This window comes from Xiphophorus maculatus, chromosome 21, assembly GCF_002775205.1.
Source record: "Xiphophorus maculatus strain JP 163 A chromosome 21, X_maculatus-5.0-male, whole genome shotgun sequence".
NCBI classification, from domain to species: Eukaryota; Metazoa; Chordata; class Actinopteri; order Cyprinodontiformes; family Poeciliidae; genus Xiphophorus; species Xiphophorus maculatus.
The window spans coordinates 21,033,728-21,050,316 of NC_036463.1; the positions used below are offsets into that span (position 1 = coordinate 21,033,728).

At 43.8% G+C, this 16,589-nt stretch overlaps 1 protein-coding gene across 1 annotated transcript in view; it reads left to right on the plus strand.

Moving 5' to 3' along the window:
• Nucleotides 1-16,589, plus strand: part of zeb1 (zinc finger E-box binding homeobox 1) — a 63,591-nt gene that overhangs the window by 29,993 nt on the left and 17,009 nt on the right. The gene's annotated exons all lie outside the window — the stretch shown is intronic.

Consider the following 16,589-nt stretch of genomic DNA (forward strand, 5'->3'; position numbering starts at 1 on the left):
CACCTGAGTCAAATAATGAGGTCGTTAACAGGACTCTGGAGAACTTGACTGCACTTAGGAGGAGATTCAGCTGTTGGATTCAGGTGTGTTCGACCAGGGAGACATCTAAGAGTTGCAGGACACCGGCCCTCGAGGACCAGAAGTGCCCACCCCTGATTTAGAGAGATCAATTAATCAAGCAATTAATGCCGAGTGTTAGCAAAACCTAGGTTTGGATAGTGACCTAGGTTAGTGCCACTAGGTTAGTGCCACCTGGGGGTGGGTCGGCGTAAAGGCCGAGCCGGGCATAGATTGGCCTTCATGCCAACGCCAACATGAAGCCCCTTCATGCAACCAGTGGAAGTTGGTCGCATGGACGTCTCTCTTTCCTCTGACCTCCATGTTTGTGTGGAGGTTTGGCTTTGCGTGGACTCCTCTGATTGCAACCTGGGTGTGGGTCGGTGCAAAGGCCGAGCCACACTATGCATGGAGACCCCTGGTTGATTGGAGGTCTGTATTTCGTTAGACCTCCCAGATAGATTGGACGTCTGTCTTTCCTCGTACCTCCCTGGTTGATGGGAGGTCTGTCTTTCGTTAGACCTCCCTGATAGATTGGAGGTCTGTCTTTCCTCGTACCTCCCTGGTTGATGGGAGGTCTGTCTTTCGTTAGACCTCCCTGATAGATTGGAGGTCTGTCTTTCCTCGTACCTCCCTGGTTGATGGGAGGTCTGTCTTTCGTTAGACCTCCCTGATAGATTGGAGGTCTGTCTTTCCTCATACCTCCCTGGTTGATGGGAGGTCTGTATTTCATTAGACCTCCCTGATAGATTGGAGGTCTGTCTTTCCTCGTACCTCCCTGGTTGATGGGAGGTCTGTCTTTCCTTGAACTCCTCTGTTCGTAGGGAGCCTTCTATTTGCGGGGGAGCCTCTGGTTGGGTGGAGACTCTAGGATGGTTGTTTTCCAGAGCAAGTTTTAACTTCACCTTCAGGTCTGCAACCTGACCCTGCAGAGATTTCACTGTTTCCTCCTGTTCTTTGAATTTGGAAGCTTGCTCTGTGTGACTTTTGAGCTGCTCCTCATATTTAAGTCTCACTCTATATTCTTCAACCATTACTTCTATCAGACCTTTATTGCGGGAGGCGTATTTTTCAGCCTCCCTCTTGAAGTAGTCCAACTGTTGAAGAACGCTCTTGTCGGCTGTAACTTTGGTAGAGCAAGAAACCTTTGATACGTGGATCTCTGGCACGTTTCTTTCATGTTCGCGTTTGACTCGCAGGTGATGTTCTTTTACTACCATTTTTTGCAGTTTTTGAATCTCCTCCTGCTGTGATTTGACTTCAGCCTGGTATGCAATCCTTCGTTCTCTTTCCTCATGGAGATCAAAAATCTTACCCTGCAGTTCTTTTTTAAGATCGTCTACCTGCTTTGTGAGATCGATGACGTGTTGGCTTGACTCTTCCACGACTTCCACCGAGGGGGTAATCTCGAAGCCAGCAGAGGGAGTTGTTTCCTGCTCGACTTCCAATGATGTTGGATTCTCTAAGTCGCCGGAAGGACTTGATTCCCCCTGGATCTCTGTTGATCCGTCTTCCGGCTCAATGGGGCTGTCTGTGTCTTCCTCGAAAGGGAAAATGACAGCGTCGTAGTCGACTTGGATGTTCAGGTCCATAATGTCGACCCATGAAAGCTCAGGTGGAAAAGCTTCATGTTCACAAGCAATCTGTTGTTGCTTCATGTCGATGTTCTGGTAAATTCTTGCTTCTCTGAAAGGCGTGTAATATCTGGAATCGATATCCCGCTTGCTTCGATTAATTTCGAACTTGCTCTGAAGAGTGATCTGTCGCGATAGAACTGAGGAACAGGTCTGAGAAAACGCTGTCTGCGAGCTACATTCAAGAGAGAGACTCCTTTGTGGTATCATAGAGTGTCGTCATAACCGCTGATGTCATTGATACCATTGGAACTGAACATTCTATCAACCTTATTCCTGGGAGGCTTACTGGGGAAACGATGAAGGGTCTTACTTCCGTCGCCCACCAGAAGTAAAAGTATTTCATTGTAATTTGGAGGGTTTTTGGCTAATCTATATTCATGATAGAAGTTACATCTCTGTTTTCAGTTATTGTACAATATTTAGTAAACTTGTTTATGGACACCGTCTGCTATCAGAGAGCTATTCAATACAGAGGATTGTAATTATGAGCTTAATCACGGGGAGCAACAGTGACACCGCGTTAAGTTTTGTAACGGAATTTCAAAATAAAAGCCTAAATATTCCTCTCAGGGTAGTGCTAACTAATATTAGCATTTACTATCGTTTTCTCTCAGGTTATTGCACTGCCCTGCTGCGCAAGACAGTAAATTAACCTTAGCACAAACCTTTGCATTTCACTGCCCCCATTAGCATTAGCCTTTTCCCTAAAAGAAGCTTTTAGCTATTTTTCTTATTTATTAGCCATGCTTAGTACACTGAATGGAGTGATGCTCCACATGCTACTGACAGCATTTTGGCTAATGTTAGCAGTTTGGCTCATTTTAACTTGTACACTAATTTCAACATACTGAATGGCATAAGTCCATGTTACTCAACATGTTTGTCAATCTCCACATGCTATTGAGTACATTGTAGCTTACTTTAGCATTGATGCTAATTTGTAGCATCAGAACGCCCACGAAGTGTGCCAACCGACAGGCCCACTTTGGCAGGCCTCGTTTAAATTTCTTCAGAAATTTTCTAGTTGCGATTAATCCAATTAATTGTTTCAGTCCTAAGTGCTAGTTCGCTCTGTCAAAGACAGTTATGCTTTAATTTTGCACAGAACATTCTACACTGGAACTGGAAAACATTTCAAATATCCAAAATAATAATAAAAAACAGCCCTGCGACAGACTGGCGACCTGTCCAGGGTGTACCCCGCCTCTTGCCTGGAACGTAGCTGGAGATGGGCACCAGCAACCCTCCCGACCCCATTAGGGACAAGGGTGAACAGAAAATGGATGGATGGATGGATGGAATAATAAAAAACAAACAAAAAAAATTATTTGTTTCATTATTAAACTGCCCTTCAAAAAATATTCATTATCAGAATGGAAATTACCAAGCTCATTTTAATTTATCATGTGATTAATTTAATAATTGTTTATTGCATCAGGCTTACATATGATCATCACTTCCTGCACTCATCAGCATGTGCGTGCGTTTACCGCGCTAAGGCCCGTATCAATCACAGCAGCTTTCAGCCAGCCACACTCGCTGCTGAGCTTATTAAAAGGCCGGGTGTCATCGCTGATCCGTCTCACATAAACACCCAGCCACACACACATCTCCGTACACACAGACCGGGCCGTAAGGCTGACAGAAGAGCCAGTCGTCGGACCGAACCGGTTTTCGTCCGGCTTCATCAGCACATGGCCCCTGTGCAACAGGAAGGCCAGTGTTCAGGGTCAGCCTCTGGCCAATGGAATTCCCCCAGACACAGCAGGGACCCACTCACAGTCAAAACACAGAACTGTGTGACCCAAGGGGGTCACAAAGAACAGACTCTGTCTTTTTTTAAATTTTTTCTTTATGTCCGTCCAACCAAATCATATCAGCACACACAACTATGAGTTGGAAGAAATTGTTTAGCAGACACGAGGCAGGAAATGGAAAATACCCCCGCAGTTCCTACGTTTCAAAGCAGATACATCGTTCACTATGCTGTTCCTATGCTGTTCCTATGCTTGAAAATCTGTTTAATTGGATTGGAGAGGGGATACCAGAGAGTTGCTGCACACTGCCACTCAGCTGGCTTGAAGAAGTCACTTTCCTCTCATTTACAAGAAAAGAAAATCTGTCTTTTTGGAAATATATCTGGTTATTAATGACCATTTATGGCTTTGTAGCCAACAAAGCCCCACCCATTAAGTTTGAAATCTACACTTGCAACCTACAAAGCTACAGCAGTACATGTTTAGGCTTCACATTTTAAATCTAATGTGCAACCTGAGCAGAAAAAAATGTGATGAGGTGTGTCTGATGTTATTTTTGTTTATGTTGTCGTAGAAAGACTTTTATTTTGAAGGAGAACTACTGCAGGATCAGAAAGTGGTATGTTGATGTGATTAGTTTGTAACAAGCAGAGCATGAATAGAGTGATGAGGCTGAGATCTGCAACCCAGAACAGTTAGAATCCAGATTCTCAATAGATCAGCCCTCACAATGGCTGCCATGTTTGTATTGTTTGTTTACATTTAAGGCATGTAACGAATAGTAAACTATTTTAAATAATTTACACAATTTATTTCAAATAGTTTACTATTCAATATCTGGAGGTGTATCATGCCATTAACTGATTTATTGCAACAGGTTTAACGCTGATCACCCGGAATTAAGAAAATCTGGGAATTTATCGACGCTCCCCTAGTTGAGAATATCATAGAAGTTCAGATTTGGTTCACATATGGGCTCAAGAAGTTATATTAGGTCTACATTTACCTACAGTGAAGACTTAGCTTCTTCTATCAGATTCTTCAAACCTCATGTTGGGGTTTGTGAAACTTCTGAGTTTTCCCTCAAACTTTGCTACAGCTCAATCTCATGTTGTTTTTATGAATGTCTTGTCCTGTTAAACTTCAGTTGAAATCATTGAGTTATTACTGTTATAGCTTGGTATTTTCACTCAAGGAAGACTCACTTACTGACATATTGGCTAAATGTTTACCAAAAGCTGTTTTTATGAAGAGGTACTAAACGTCTCAACTCAGCCGAAGGCGAATGAGGAAAAACAGAAACGCTCTCCTTGAAACGTTCAAGTGTTTCACTGATTTCCCATTCAGGGTGACATCAGATGGGATAGTCCCGGGAGCGCGGTCCAGTTGCACCATGCCTGAGTAATCAAGGCCCCACCCTGCTGGCTGCTGGCTGTGAACAAACTCCACTCTGGCCTCCATCTTTTGTCCCACAGGGAGCAGAAACCAGCATCTGACCACAACAGCAAAGAAAAGCTGAGACAGAGAGGAAACAAGGCAGAAAGTACCAGCAGTAGGTTGCTGTTCCATTTTACTGCCTTCCTCTCTTCATTTTATTCTGGCATGCAGAGCTGCAGAAGAGCCGTGTTGGACTGTGGGTCCATTACTGCAGATGGCAGAGGGGAATGAGAGATCTGCTGCTATCGATTATCCCGGCCCGACTGTCGATGCTCTCCTATCCAATCCTGACACACTGAACTAATGGCCTCTCAGCGCTGCTGGCAACCACACACACACACCCGCCCCCACGCCCCTACACACCCCCACACACGTCCAATACCAGGGTTATCATAGTCAAATAAAATGAACAAAATTACAAAAACTGAAACTGAGAAAACATGTCCGTTAACTGAAATAAATAAAAACGGTAAATAATGGAGAAAAACTATAACTAACTGGAACTATGTCATGCGTGTATAAAACTAACTAAAACATGCTGGAATTAGAACTATAATATCCTTATTTTCTGTTTATGAACCTGTTTTTATCTTTTAGAACTGATATGAAATTGTTTTATTCCCCACACACTCAGTTCACGCAAGTCCACAAAATGGCAACAGCAAAGGTTGGAAGACAACATCAGCCAGTTGGTTGTTTAACAATAATTAAACTATTTTTTAAAAAATGGAATCTTCTGTTATGTATTTATTACCCAATATATGTACATAATAACAATACAATACTCTGACCTTTTTGAATTCGGCACCAAAAAAATGAACTAAAGTACAAAAAAAAATAAAACTACTAGTATAACTAATAAAAACTAAACTAAAACCATACATTTCAATCAAGTTTTGATCAAGTTTATTTGTTTAGCACTTTTTTTTTATCAACGAGGCAGTTCAAAGCATTTACATCAAGACAACATTGAAACATCATAAACACATCTTACAGTCAACAACTGTGAAAACCACAAACAGACCTCGCTTTTTTTCCAAGGACCATTGTTAAAATCATCAATACACATCAAATATGTTGATCAATGTTCCAGTAATTATGGGTTGAAAGTAACTTTAAACAGCTGGGGTTTTAGCCTTGATTTAAAGGAACTCAGTGTTTCAGCTGTTTTGCAGTTTTCTGGAAGTTCGTTCCAAACTTGAAGTGTATAGAAGCTGAACGCTGCTTCTCCATGTTTAGTTCTGGTTTGTTTGACTAATAGAAAACTGGCCAAACTAATAAAAAAACACTTCAATTAGATGAACAAAAGTCACAACAAAATAAAGCTGAACTTTAATGAAAAGTCTGAAACTATTAAAACCCTGGCCTACACATCTATGGGTGTAATGCACTGAAAGGTGATCAATCGTCACCTTTTGTCGTCAATGCTTTTACCTGTTGCAATCAGCGCGGCATTAACAGCTCCTTCTTCTGCTCTACAAATCACAGTTTACGAGTTGGTGAGTACAGCCACTGTACACCCACCTGACCCCTTTAGATGAGGTCCACCAACATGTGTACACACACATACTTCTCCTCGCCTGATTTAGCGGGACAGATTTTCATAGCTGTCCATTGGACAAGGAGTCCAGCCTCATGGTCATTTAACAGCAGGGTAATGGTGTGAGCAGCGCCGCTTGACCGCCTCTTCAGCTGGAAGTCCCCCTGGAGGGAGATGTGGTGGGGGTGCTAACTATTCTCGATCACACAGGGAAAAGGCTATTTTCCCCTGGGAGGGGTGAGGGGGGTGAGGTGAAGGAGTGGAGGAGCAAGGTGACAAAGGCGCCTTTGTGGATGTAAGTTTACTGTGTTAACCCCTTTCTCTTCCTGCTTCACGTGAATAACAAGAAAGCAAGTGTGACAAAGCGAGCAGCAGCCCCCGGGGGCAGCGTGTTTGATTATACGCCGTGCGAGTCAGGGGTTGTGCAGGACGTCTGGCCTCTGGAGTCTTGTGACAGAGCTGACATTTTGGAAGCCAGAGGAGCGTTCATTTGTTGTCTGAGTCCCACAAAGAGCAGAGAACGCAGAAAAGGGCCCACTTTTGTGTGTTAGTGTCGGAATTAGTGAAGCCACAGTAGGCTGTCAACAGAGATCTTGGCCATGGCTGCACTGAAGTGAGCTGACTTGCTGATTGCTGTGGAACTTGCAACAGTGTAAAGTGTAAAACGGAACGAAAAAAGGATCCCTGGGTTGGCCACGCCCCTCCAGGTCAATGCTAGACATCAAGGCTAATTCCTGATCACTGTTTTTCTAAACCTCTGACTTCCTGATGTTATTTTTCTCTTTTTTTTAAGTGATAAAGTGATAAAGTTGCAGTCAGTGCTTCACAGAAAGTCCGTTGCAATTAGTTGTGCTTTTTTCCTTCGTCCTCTTCTCTGCTCTTGTGAGAATACCGTCGACTTCTATTGCACAGTAACATTAACATTGGTCCACAGACGGCGGCGTTCTTCTTCTGTGCATTCTTTGGGGTCATAAACCATCCAAACCGAAGTCTGACTGTGGTTGCATCATATAGTAACATGAATTAATAATAAAAAAAATGGGATTTGAGCATCAAAACCTGGTGTGTGAACTTAGCCTAAGACAGAAACTACTCCTGTATAAATGTTTTACCTGTCTTCCACCCTCAACCTACCACTCCCTAATAGGTCGTATTTGCATTTTTGCTGTTACTCCGTTAATCATTCCTCCTGCAACATCCATCCTCATTTCAACCTTTAATGTCTACCTCTGTCTCCCAACAATATTCTCTCCTTTTTCTTCCCTCAGTCAGGCTGACAGTTAGTGACACTCCCTCCCTGGGGCAGCCATCAGTTCAGATGAGCATCTTATGTGACAGGTCAGCTTAGTCTTTTTAGGCCATTAGCAGTTCCTTCCCTCCCACCTTTGTCATCTTTCCCTCTTTACCGTTTGTCTCTTCTGTTCTCTTTTTCCGTAGTCTGTGTGTGAACACGCCTCGCTGCTGACTGGCAAAATCTCCATTAATCTACCCGACAAACACATTATTGAATGAAGAATGGAGTGTATAAATATGCGACAGCTGAAGGCTGTGACGTTCGGCCTCCTTGATTAGATAAAGTTTGCCTTGGTGATGTTAGCGAGAGCAAGGTATGCGTACAGGTAACAGGATTTAATGAGATTTTTCTGGTTGGAGCTGTTTAGACATGTAGCTCACTCCCTGCCTCCCTCTTCATAGGCCAGTGCAGCTCTCCCGGTCTGCTACTCCCCCACAGTAAATTGTCAGACCTAATACAGGCAGGAATGTCCAGTCACCTGCTCCTAAAATGCAACAGCCCTGTGCTACACTAACCTAATATAGATGTGCACTGCACAACCTGGTTGGATAACAGTGTTATTGCTCATTGCATATATTTAAACACGCACCTCACTGTGATCCAGTTCTGCTGGTCAGCAGAATGTCTTTACAAGAAGAAAACAAGAGTTTTAAATCATTCAGTTCTGTGGAATTCTGCTTATTTTATTTTTCTAAAATAGGGGGTATTTTCAGACTTTTCTCCTCTACTTCCTTATATTTCATAAAGATGCTTCAGCATTTGGGTCTACCACTTATTGAGGATAGATTTTAGTTTATACCCAAATTTGTGAAGACTTAATTTGACAAGAGTTTATCTTGTAGAGACAAATGGCATGTAAGTTTGAAAAGGGTAGACTCTGATGCACGTAAATAAAATCCTGTGTAACTTAGATCTGCTAGAACTGTCAACAGTACAGCTATTGCTTATGCACTTCACAACTCTAACAAGATAATAAAAAACAACTGTTGAACTTGTTGGGATTCACAATATATTAGTACTAACATTGATATTGGTTGATTTTAGTAAAAAAAATTTTAACATATCAGTTTTGGTCCGTTAAACCAAACTGGGCCGATAACAACCTATACTTGGGTACATCTTGTTGGCATTTGCTTTGAGAGGGGAGGGTGATGGTCATGTGGTGTTTGTTTGGTTATGTGAAAGTGATGGTGATGCAGCAAAGCATTGTGGGCAGTTTAACTGAAGCAGGGAAGAAGTGGTGACATCAGTGGTGGTGGTGTTTTTTCAAGGTGTTGAAGGTGTAGCGAAATATATATAACGTTGATAGATTTTGGTTATATTTACAGCGATATCGGATCTTGATATTGGACCAAATTTTCATATCGGGGCCTCCCTAACTGTTTCTGTGTGAAATTAGGTGATATCATTAGGCTGGGGGGTGAAAACAGGCAAGTTTCACACTTCACATGCAGATCCTTCGACAAAACATTCAATAGTTTTTAATGCTTCTATACAGTCAACAATCGAAACAGGACTGACTCCACCAGGATACTCTTCACCTTGGAAGCATTCCTCTACCCTGAAGTGGAAGGTTTTCACACATCCGCCCTTAGACAGCACCTGCTGACCCAGCCTCGCTGTTGACATTACAACCGAAGTGACTGCAGAAAAAAGCAAAAAAAAAAAGAGGAACAAGCCCTTTAATGAAGTTCGACGCTGCTGATGTAAAGCGACCACATTTAAAACAGGCTGGATACCTTTCGGCTCTCGTTCTAATAATAACCACTCCACTCAAAATGTCACGGCTAAACACAAACTGGCAAAATCAAAGGACAAGAGCAGCGTTCTACTACTGTGGAGCTTTCAAAAGCCATCAATGTGAATGGAGTCTGACAGCAGAGGTGGCAGGGACATTTTGTGTTGCCGGCGACTCTCAAATGAGATCTGATGGAGGCTAACGCAGCAGCAGCCAGGTCTGGGTTCTGGTTCTTCTTCCCACTCCTGCAGATGAGCCGGGCTTAAGTGGAAGCAGCCGCTGGCAGGAGGGAAGCAACTGTTTACCCAGGTGTGTGCCAAAGGTTTTCTGTGCTGTTGTTTCTCTGCTTCATGTGCAGAGGGACAGCTCAGCTAACGTGCCGTATTTTTATTTAGCACATACGAGGGCCTGGCCTGCTTTATTTTGTGAATGAAAGTGACAGCGACAGATTGAGCAGAGGAGCAGAGTAAAGAGAGAGCAGAAGGAAGGTGGTTTGCGGAAGTGTGACCGCAGGTTTTCTGGCCTTACCAGAATCTGTAACAGATGTTTCCTCTCCTCACCTCTCTGACCTCCACACCCCCCGCTGCTCCCCCACCTCCTGCAACACTTCTTCCTCACTCACCTGGCTACGCTATATACGGCTCGGCTGGCGGAAGAGATGGGCATTCTTTCACCACAAAGCTGCTGAGTGTTTGAGAACTGGAGCAGGCCTGTCCGCTGATGGGCGGAGGATCTATAGATGGTGTGAGACGCCAGCACCGAGTTTAGATTTGCGTGTGTGTTTGTGAGTTTCGTGTAGAGATGGTAGGATTTTATAGAGGTCTGACTTGTCGATACACATTTCAGTTGATTACAATCTTCTCCTTAAAGCTATAAAAAGCCAGAAGTGTTTTTGCTTCCTGGATGTATTGAGATTTCAACTGTTGCAACGCTTCAGTGTTCTGAAAATCTAAAAGGAATCTAAAAATAAACCCCATTACATCGCCTTTACCCCTTTACCAGACAGATTACAGCTGTAATGTACGCAATATCATGGGATAATCTTTTCAACATAACAGGCAACCTAATATTTTAGAGGAATAATATCTGATTTGCTGCTATGAGGAATAGAATCAGATCATTCCTTTACTGTTTCTGGAAATGAGAAAATTTGCATTTTAAGCTTAGACCACCTTTGGTCATTTTCAGACACCTCACTGATGCTGAAGAAATATCCAGCTCAATCCTGTTCACTCCTAAGAGTGTTGATGTCAGTAACTATGTTTCCATCAAACTGTCATGCAAATAGAAAAAAAGCTAATTAGGCATGTCTCCATTCTCAATTAGAGCAAATCGACCAGGCTAGCCTGAGCTGAATTTTGTCAGATGTTGACATTATATAGAGCTGTAATAAACAGGAAATAGAGCTTGCAAACTAGCATTGACTCACACATCTCACAATGTGTGGTACCGCTGGTCGGCCACTCCAGGCCAACAGTTCTCTCCTCTGTGCTAGAGGTTTTGACTTTGAATGTTTTTCCAGGTTTAGTGTCTCTAGAAAGGTACAGACCCACCAGAGGATGGGATCATTCATTACATCAGAACTTGTTCGGAAAATGTGTTTCCATCAACCCTTTAGAGCATTAACTCTCTTTCCTGAAAGCCCAAAACCACCAAGCGAGCGTAAAAACGTTTTTTTGTGAAATTGAGAAAGTCATTTCAAACCCTTCCATGAAATTTCCGTGAACCTTTTCTAATGCAATACTTCAAAATGCACTAAATATGGAGACACAGGTGGAGGTGGACACATCAGGTAGAGCTTGTTTTAAAAAAATGGTTTGGTTGATCAGGTTTGAAATTTGCCATTTTTTATGTAAAGTTTTGGGTTGCACCAGTTTGTCAAGACATCAGTGTGATTGTGACCTGGATCATGTGATCACCCATTATGATCGGGAACCTTCTACATGCCATGCCTCTTACTAGCTTAACATCCAGACCACACACTCTGACTTAGGTGTAGCAGAGTTATTACCTTGGATGGGGCTGTCTCACCTCCAACATAAACAAAGAGTAAACTTGGTGGCCGAGGCATTGCTGTGGATTGTGTGTGTGTGTGTGAAGACACCCGTCGGTCTCTACCAGCCCACCTGGCCTTATTTAGAAAAGCAACGAGGAGCCAGAAGCAGAAACCCTCAGAGGACGCCCAGTTGAACAGAATGTTGGTGTGTGTATGTGTGTGTGTGCTCATTAGCCTCTGAAAGAGAAAACCATCAGCAGCCACAATCATTCACACCCACCTCCTTCCAGTAGAACTACAGCCTGGGTGCCATTTAGCTACAGCAGCATTATTGGGAGTAACCTGAGCAATAAAACACGTGGCCTGACTGGCAGAGTAACGCAATAGGCCAGGTTAACAGGCTCCTTCTTTAATCTGAAAAACTCTGAGGCACAATTCAGTCTTTTTCTCGTTCCCTTCCACTCATTAACACCCACTGACTTTCTTCACAGCTCCAGGTATCATCATGCAGATTAAGAGAACAATAGCTACCATTAGCATTAGTGTTATCATAAAAAAGTGCTCATCAGATGGTGGTCGAGTGACCCATGGAGGCTCATTAGCTCACATGCTGAAACTTTGATCAGCTTCATTAGGAAGACAAGGGTCCATTGTCTTCCTGATCACCTCTGAAAAGCTTCCTACTGAGGGCTCATCTCCGCAGGTTGTTGATTTTGACTTAACATTTGTTTATTAGTGAATATCAAGAGAGCATTTGACTTGTTTAGAAGCATTGGAGAGCAGGTACATGCTTAATAAAAGAGTGACTAATACTCAGGAGTGCCAAGGGCTATTTTCACTGTCAAGGTTCTGCTTTTTACCATCTCAGCCTGATGAGTAAGAATCACTTGATGTTGCCTGGGGAAGTCTTAGAGATTTATCTATAGGGTTGTTACAAAGAAGGCCACTTTGTGACCTTTGATCCTGCTGATCTTTGCAGGAAACCATCTAGCGCCCTCTGTCTGGCAGTGTGTAGGGACTTGGTACCGTAAGTCTAAAGGAGCCTTTGAACTAGCTAACTACAAAAATCCCCACTTCTTTTATTCTGTTATTATTGGTTCTTGAGCTGACCTTCCTGACTCGGCAAGAGAAAGGCTGTTGTTTCAACAACAACCATCAGCCTTTACCTCTGCGCTGAGTGAGGCGCCTTACCTTGAGACGGCATACTTGAGGGTTTTGAATGGCACTGCTTTGTTTTGTTCTGGTTAGGAGTTGGGTTTATTGTAGTGGTTGCCTTTCCTGAGAAAATGGCATTGCAGAGCCGCAAGGGCAGACTCTGTGACGGCAGACTCTGTCCTCTATGAGGATGCCTGTGGTCGTTTTACCACTGTCTGCCTGGCCCTGAGCTCAGAATGAGATAAGTGGAGTACCTCAACGAGGGAGCCTGTACCGAGGCTAAATATAGACACAGAGGAAAGGTAGAAGGGCAAGCAAGCAGTCACTGCCGTTTACAATGAGTCAATCTGTCTAATCACAGGCAGGGCAACAGCAGACCTTGCAATATGTGTCAGTCAGTTGAATGACATTAGGCGGAGGAAGAAAGCACATGCTTTGATCTGTGGCTTTAAGAGCCAAACTCAGAGAAAAGTGTTTTGGTTGGACATTCCAGACATTCCTCGTACACATTCTGGTTCAGGACCATCGGGCTGCACAGACGAGGTGTAGGTTTCAAGTTGCTAACAGATGTCCTTAAAGGTAATGAATCAAGGAACAATCTGTTTTCAGACACTAATATGTGTCTTCACAATCTGTATGTGTTATCCTTTGTCCAAATTATTAGGCCAGTCATTCACACTTCTCCAAACATGAGATTTGTTTCCTCCCACAGAGGTTGAGATATTCCTATCTTATCTGGCATGTCTCAGTGTTGGAAAGTCTAAACTGAGCAATCTGCTGCAGTTGGAGACCTCGTCTGCAGAGGTTTTTAATTCCTGAAATGATTCACCAATCAGGAACGGATCACATAACGAGAAACTAAAATAAGAACGGGAGAGTTTACACAATTAGGGGGAGTCAGGCAGAACCAACAAGGGAACCTGCAGTAATGGACATATGGCATTTCATGTGCTGTATTGCTGACAGTTTGCCAAGGTGTCCCCCCCAGTTCCCACCAGAGTAATGTTGGACCTGTTTTTGGACCAGCCAGTCACCCATTCTGGTGCTGGTAACTGATACAGCCTGGCAGGTGTCATAACAACATGTCCCTCCTCCCCCTACAGCGGGCTTATTTAGGTGTGTTTGACAAGGACAGTCTGGTACATGTCTTACCAGTTCATAAGTCGAGTTATTAATGAGCCAAAATCTGAGCCTATCGGTGGATGTTTAGTGCTGAGTTTGTGTTGATAGTGTCTTATTACCCAGACCTACAGGATGTGATCTTTTTGCGTGTGGGTGTTGTGAAGCTGGGATCTGAGCCGTGCTATTTTCTCAGGTGTTAAACACATTGCAGCCTATGTAGAAAAGCAAACTTTTTCAGAAAGTAAGCTCCTCACCTCCTCCACCTCCCAATGCCTTCTCTCAGATGCGTAGGAGTCATCCTCCTGTTGCGTGCTAGCATGTTAGCGCTAATGAGACCAGCTGTCCAAACGCTCAGCCGGTCAGCCAAAAGGGACCGCAGCCTTTGTTGATGCAAGGTGTTACATCTCGTGCAGGAACACACACTTTTGTTTCGACGAGGCTGACCATTTGGCACAGGAAGACACCCCTCCCCTTCATCTCATACACACACCACCATCCTTTGACTCTTTTACTCAGTCTCTTTGCCGCACTTCGAGGCTCCCCCCTTTATTGTCCCGCTTGCTGCTGCTGCTGCAAACACCAGCGAATTGATTTTTCTCTCTACAGTTTATAGTTGGTCATTTTCTCTCGCCACTGCTGCTGGGGACTGTTGCCTTTGTAATCGCTGACCTCAGCTCCATACCTGAGTGGCTGTGGCCCTAAACAGCCTCTCAGAATCATCCTAAAGTACCTTCTGTTTCAAAGTGAAGTGTTGCACCCTGTTGGGGCTGCTGAACAGACAATACATCACCTGGCAGAATCGCTCCGGGGGGAAAGTGGGCAGAGGGGGAAAGGAGATAGTGGAAGGCACCAAGAGAGGGAGAAAGGAGGATTATGGACAAGTGTCACATGATGCTGTGTAAAACCAGTTTGTGTGTGTGGCATCCTCCTCTGTGGCTCTTGAGTTCTCCAATAGAGATGTAAAATATGTCTAGTAATACATGGTCAAGAGATAGATGGCCTTGCAAAAGTAGAAGCCACCTAATTATTAGGTACAGTTTGTTACAGAATGTTAGTGAAGGAACTGTGTCAAAAATGAGAAACACTAGCCCTGTTGTGCTTTACTTAGAGAAACCGTTTGCACCAGATACATCAGCAGGTGTTTTGGTGTATCCCTCTATCAGCTGTGCATTTTTACAAACAAGTTTCTTTTTGTGTAAAATAACCAAAATATACTCAGACTAAACAGAAAATCTATGAATAGCACTTTCTTTTCAGTCTTGCCATAAGTACTCAATTGAATTTAGGACTGGACTTTGACTGGACCACTCAAAGGTGCAGGTCTGGCTGTATGTATGAAATAACCTCCACCCCAGTCTAAGGTCTTTTACAGTCTCACTGATTTTCTACCAGGATCACCTCGTATTTAGCCTGACCATTGGCTTCTTATGCAACTTCTCATTCTCATCTCCCTTTAGTGCTCAGTCTGGGATTTCTCCCATTGAGCTTGATTTCTCAGTAAATATTTAATCCTGGGTGGTTTCTGCACTGCTTTAAAATTGTAGTTTGCCAATACAGGGTTCTAGTATGGCAATGGCAGTGGAAAAAGTGAATGAAGCTGTTCAGTTCGTTTTGGCCAAATATTGTGCAATTAAAGTCGCAACAAGAGGAATGCATAAGACATGTTATTGCTGGCAAAAAAGTCTTGGCCCTACTCTTATGAGGTTGTTTGCAGCACACACAATTTCCCATTTCAGAATGTCTTCTTCAAAGTTGAGCTGCCACATTACATATGTTACGGCCAAACATTAGTGATTGGGTAAAATAAAATCTGGTCATTTCAAATTTCAACGGAGTAAACACCTTCAGCAAGCAATAGTTTATTGACATCTGAGGATTCAGACCCTCTGTATGAAGCAAAGCATAGAACAATACGCTAGATAACAGAGCTCTGCAAGATGTTCTAGGCTCTGGATTCTGTGTTTAAACCTAACTCTTTATTATGGACTAAGTTTGAATTGCTGATCTGGTGACTTTTAATTAATTTTCTTTAAGGTTGTCATAGTAAAAGGCTGAACACAAACACACAACCCAGTTTTTGAGTTTGTAAAATATTTTGAAATCTTTCATCTCTCTCATGACACCAAAAGTATCCATATCACAAGGAAAAGGTGAATATTGAATGAACGACGGTAAAGAGTTTGAGAATGAAACGGCCCTCCTGATGAACCTGACAGGATTTCGCAGCTGCAGCACAGCGGCGACGACCCCTACGAACCACTCGACAAACAACAGCACATCTCCCTCCTCCTCGCCCCCACGCCTCCCCCTCAGCCTGAACCTTCCGGCGAGCCTCTGCGAACGCCGGCCGGCCATAACGACCCGCTTGGCGATGGGAGAGAGCGAGAGATCTCGCCGGAACAATTCTCATTGATTGAAACGTAGGCTCGCGATTCCACCTGATACGCCTCCTCCTTCAGCCACTTCAGAAAGAGGTGGGCGAAGAGGGAGAGAGGAGATAGATGGAGAGAGAAAAAAAACTCCACTACGCTCAGGTGCTTTGTACTGGCAGTCCGCATTCAGTGAGTGAATGCAGGTGGTGTGTGGATGTGCCAGCGCTGCGTGCGGTGCGAGTGTTGATATGAGAGGTAGTTGGAGCGCTTGCAGCCCAGGCCCTCTGCTGACTGAGCTGCTCTCACTGGAGAATTGATTTGGCCTCCGAGAGGATCTGTAGCTCTCTCAGCGGAACAGAGGGAGGCTGGAGGGCAGCAGCAGGAGGAGGGGTGTGTGTGTGTGTGTGTATGGGGGGGCGAATGGAAGCCAAGGTGGAATTGAGAGATGGAGGAACACTGTGGAAATGAAAAGACGATGCCGGAG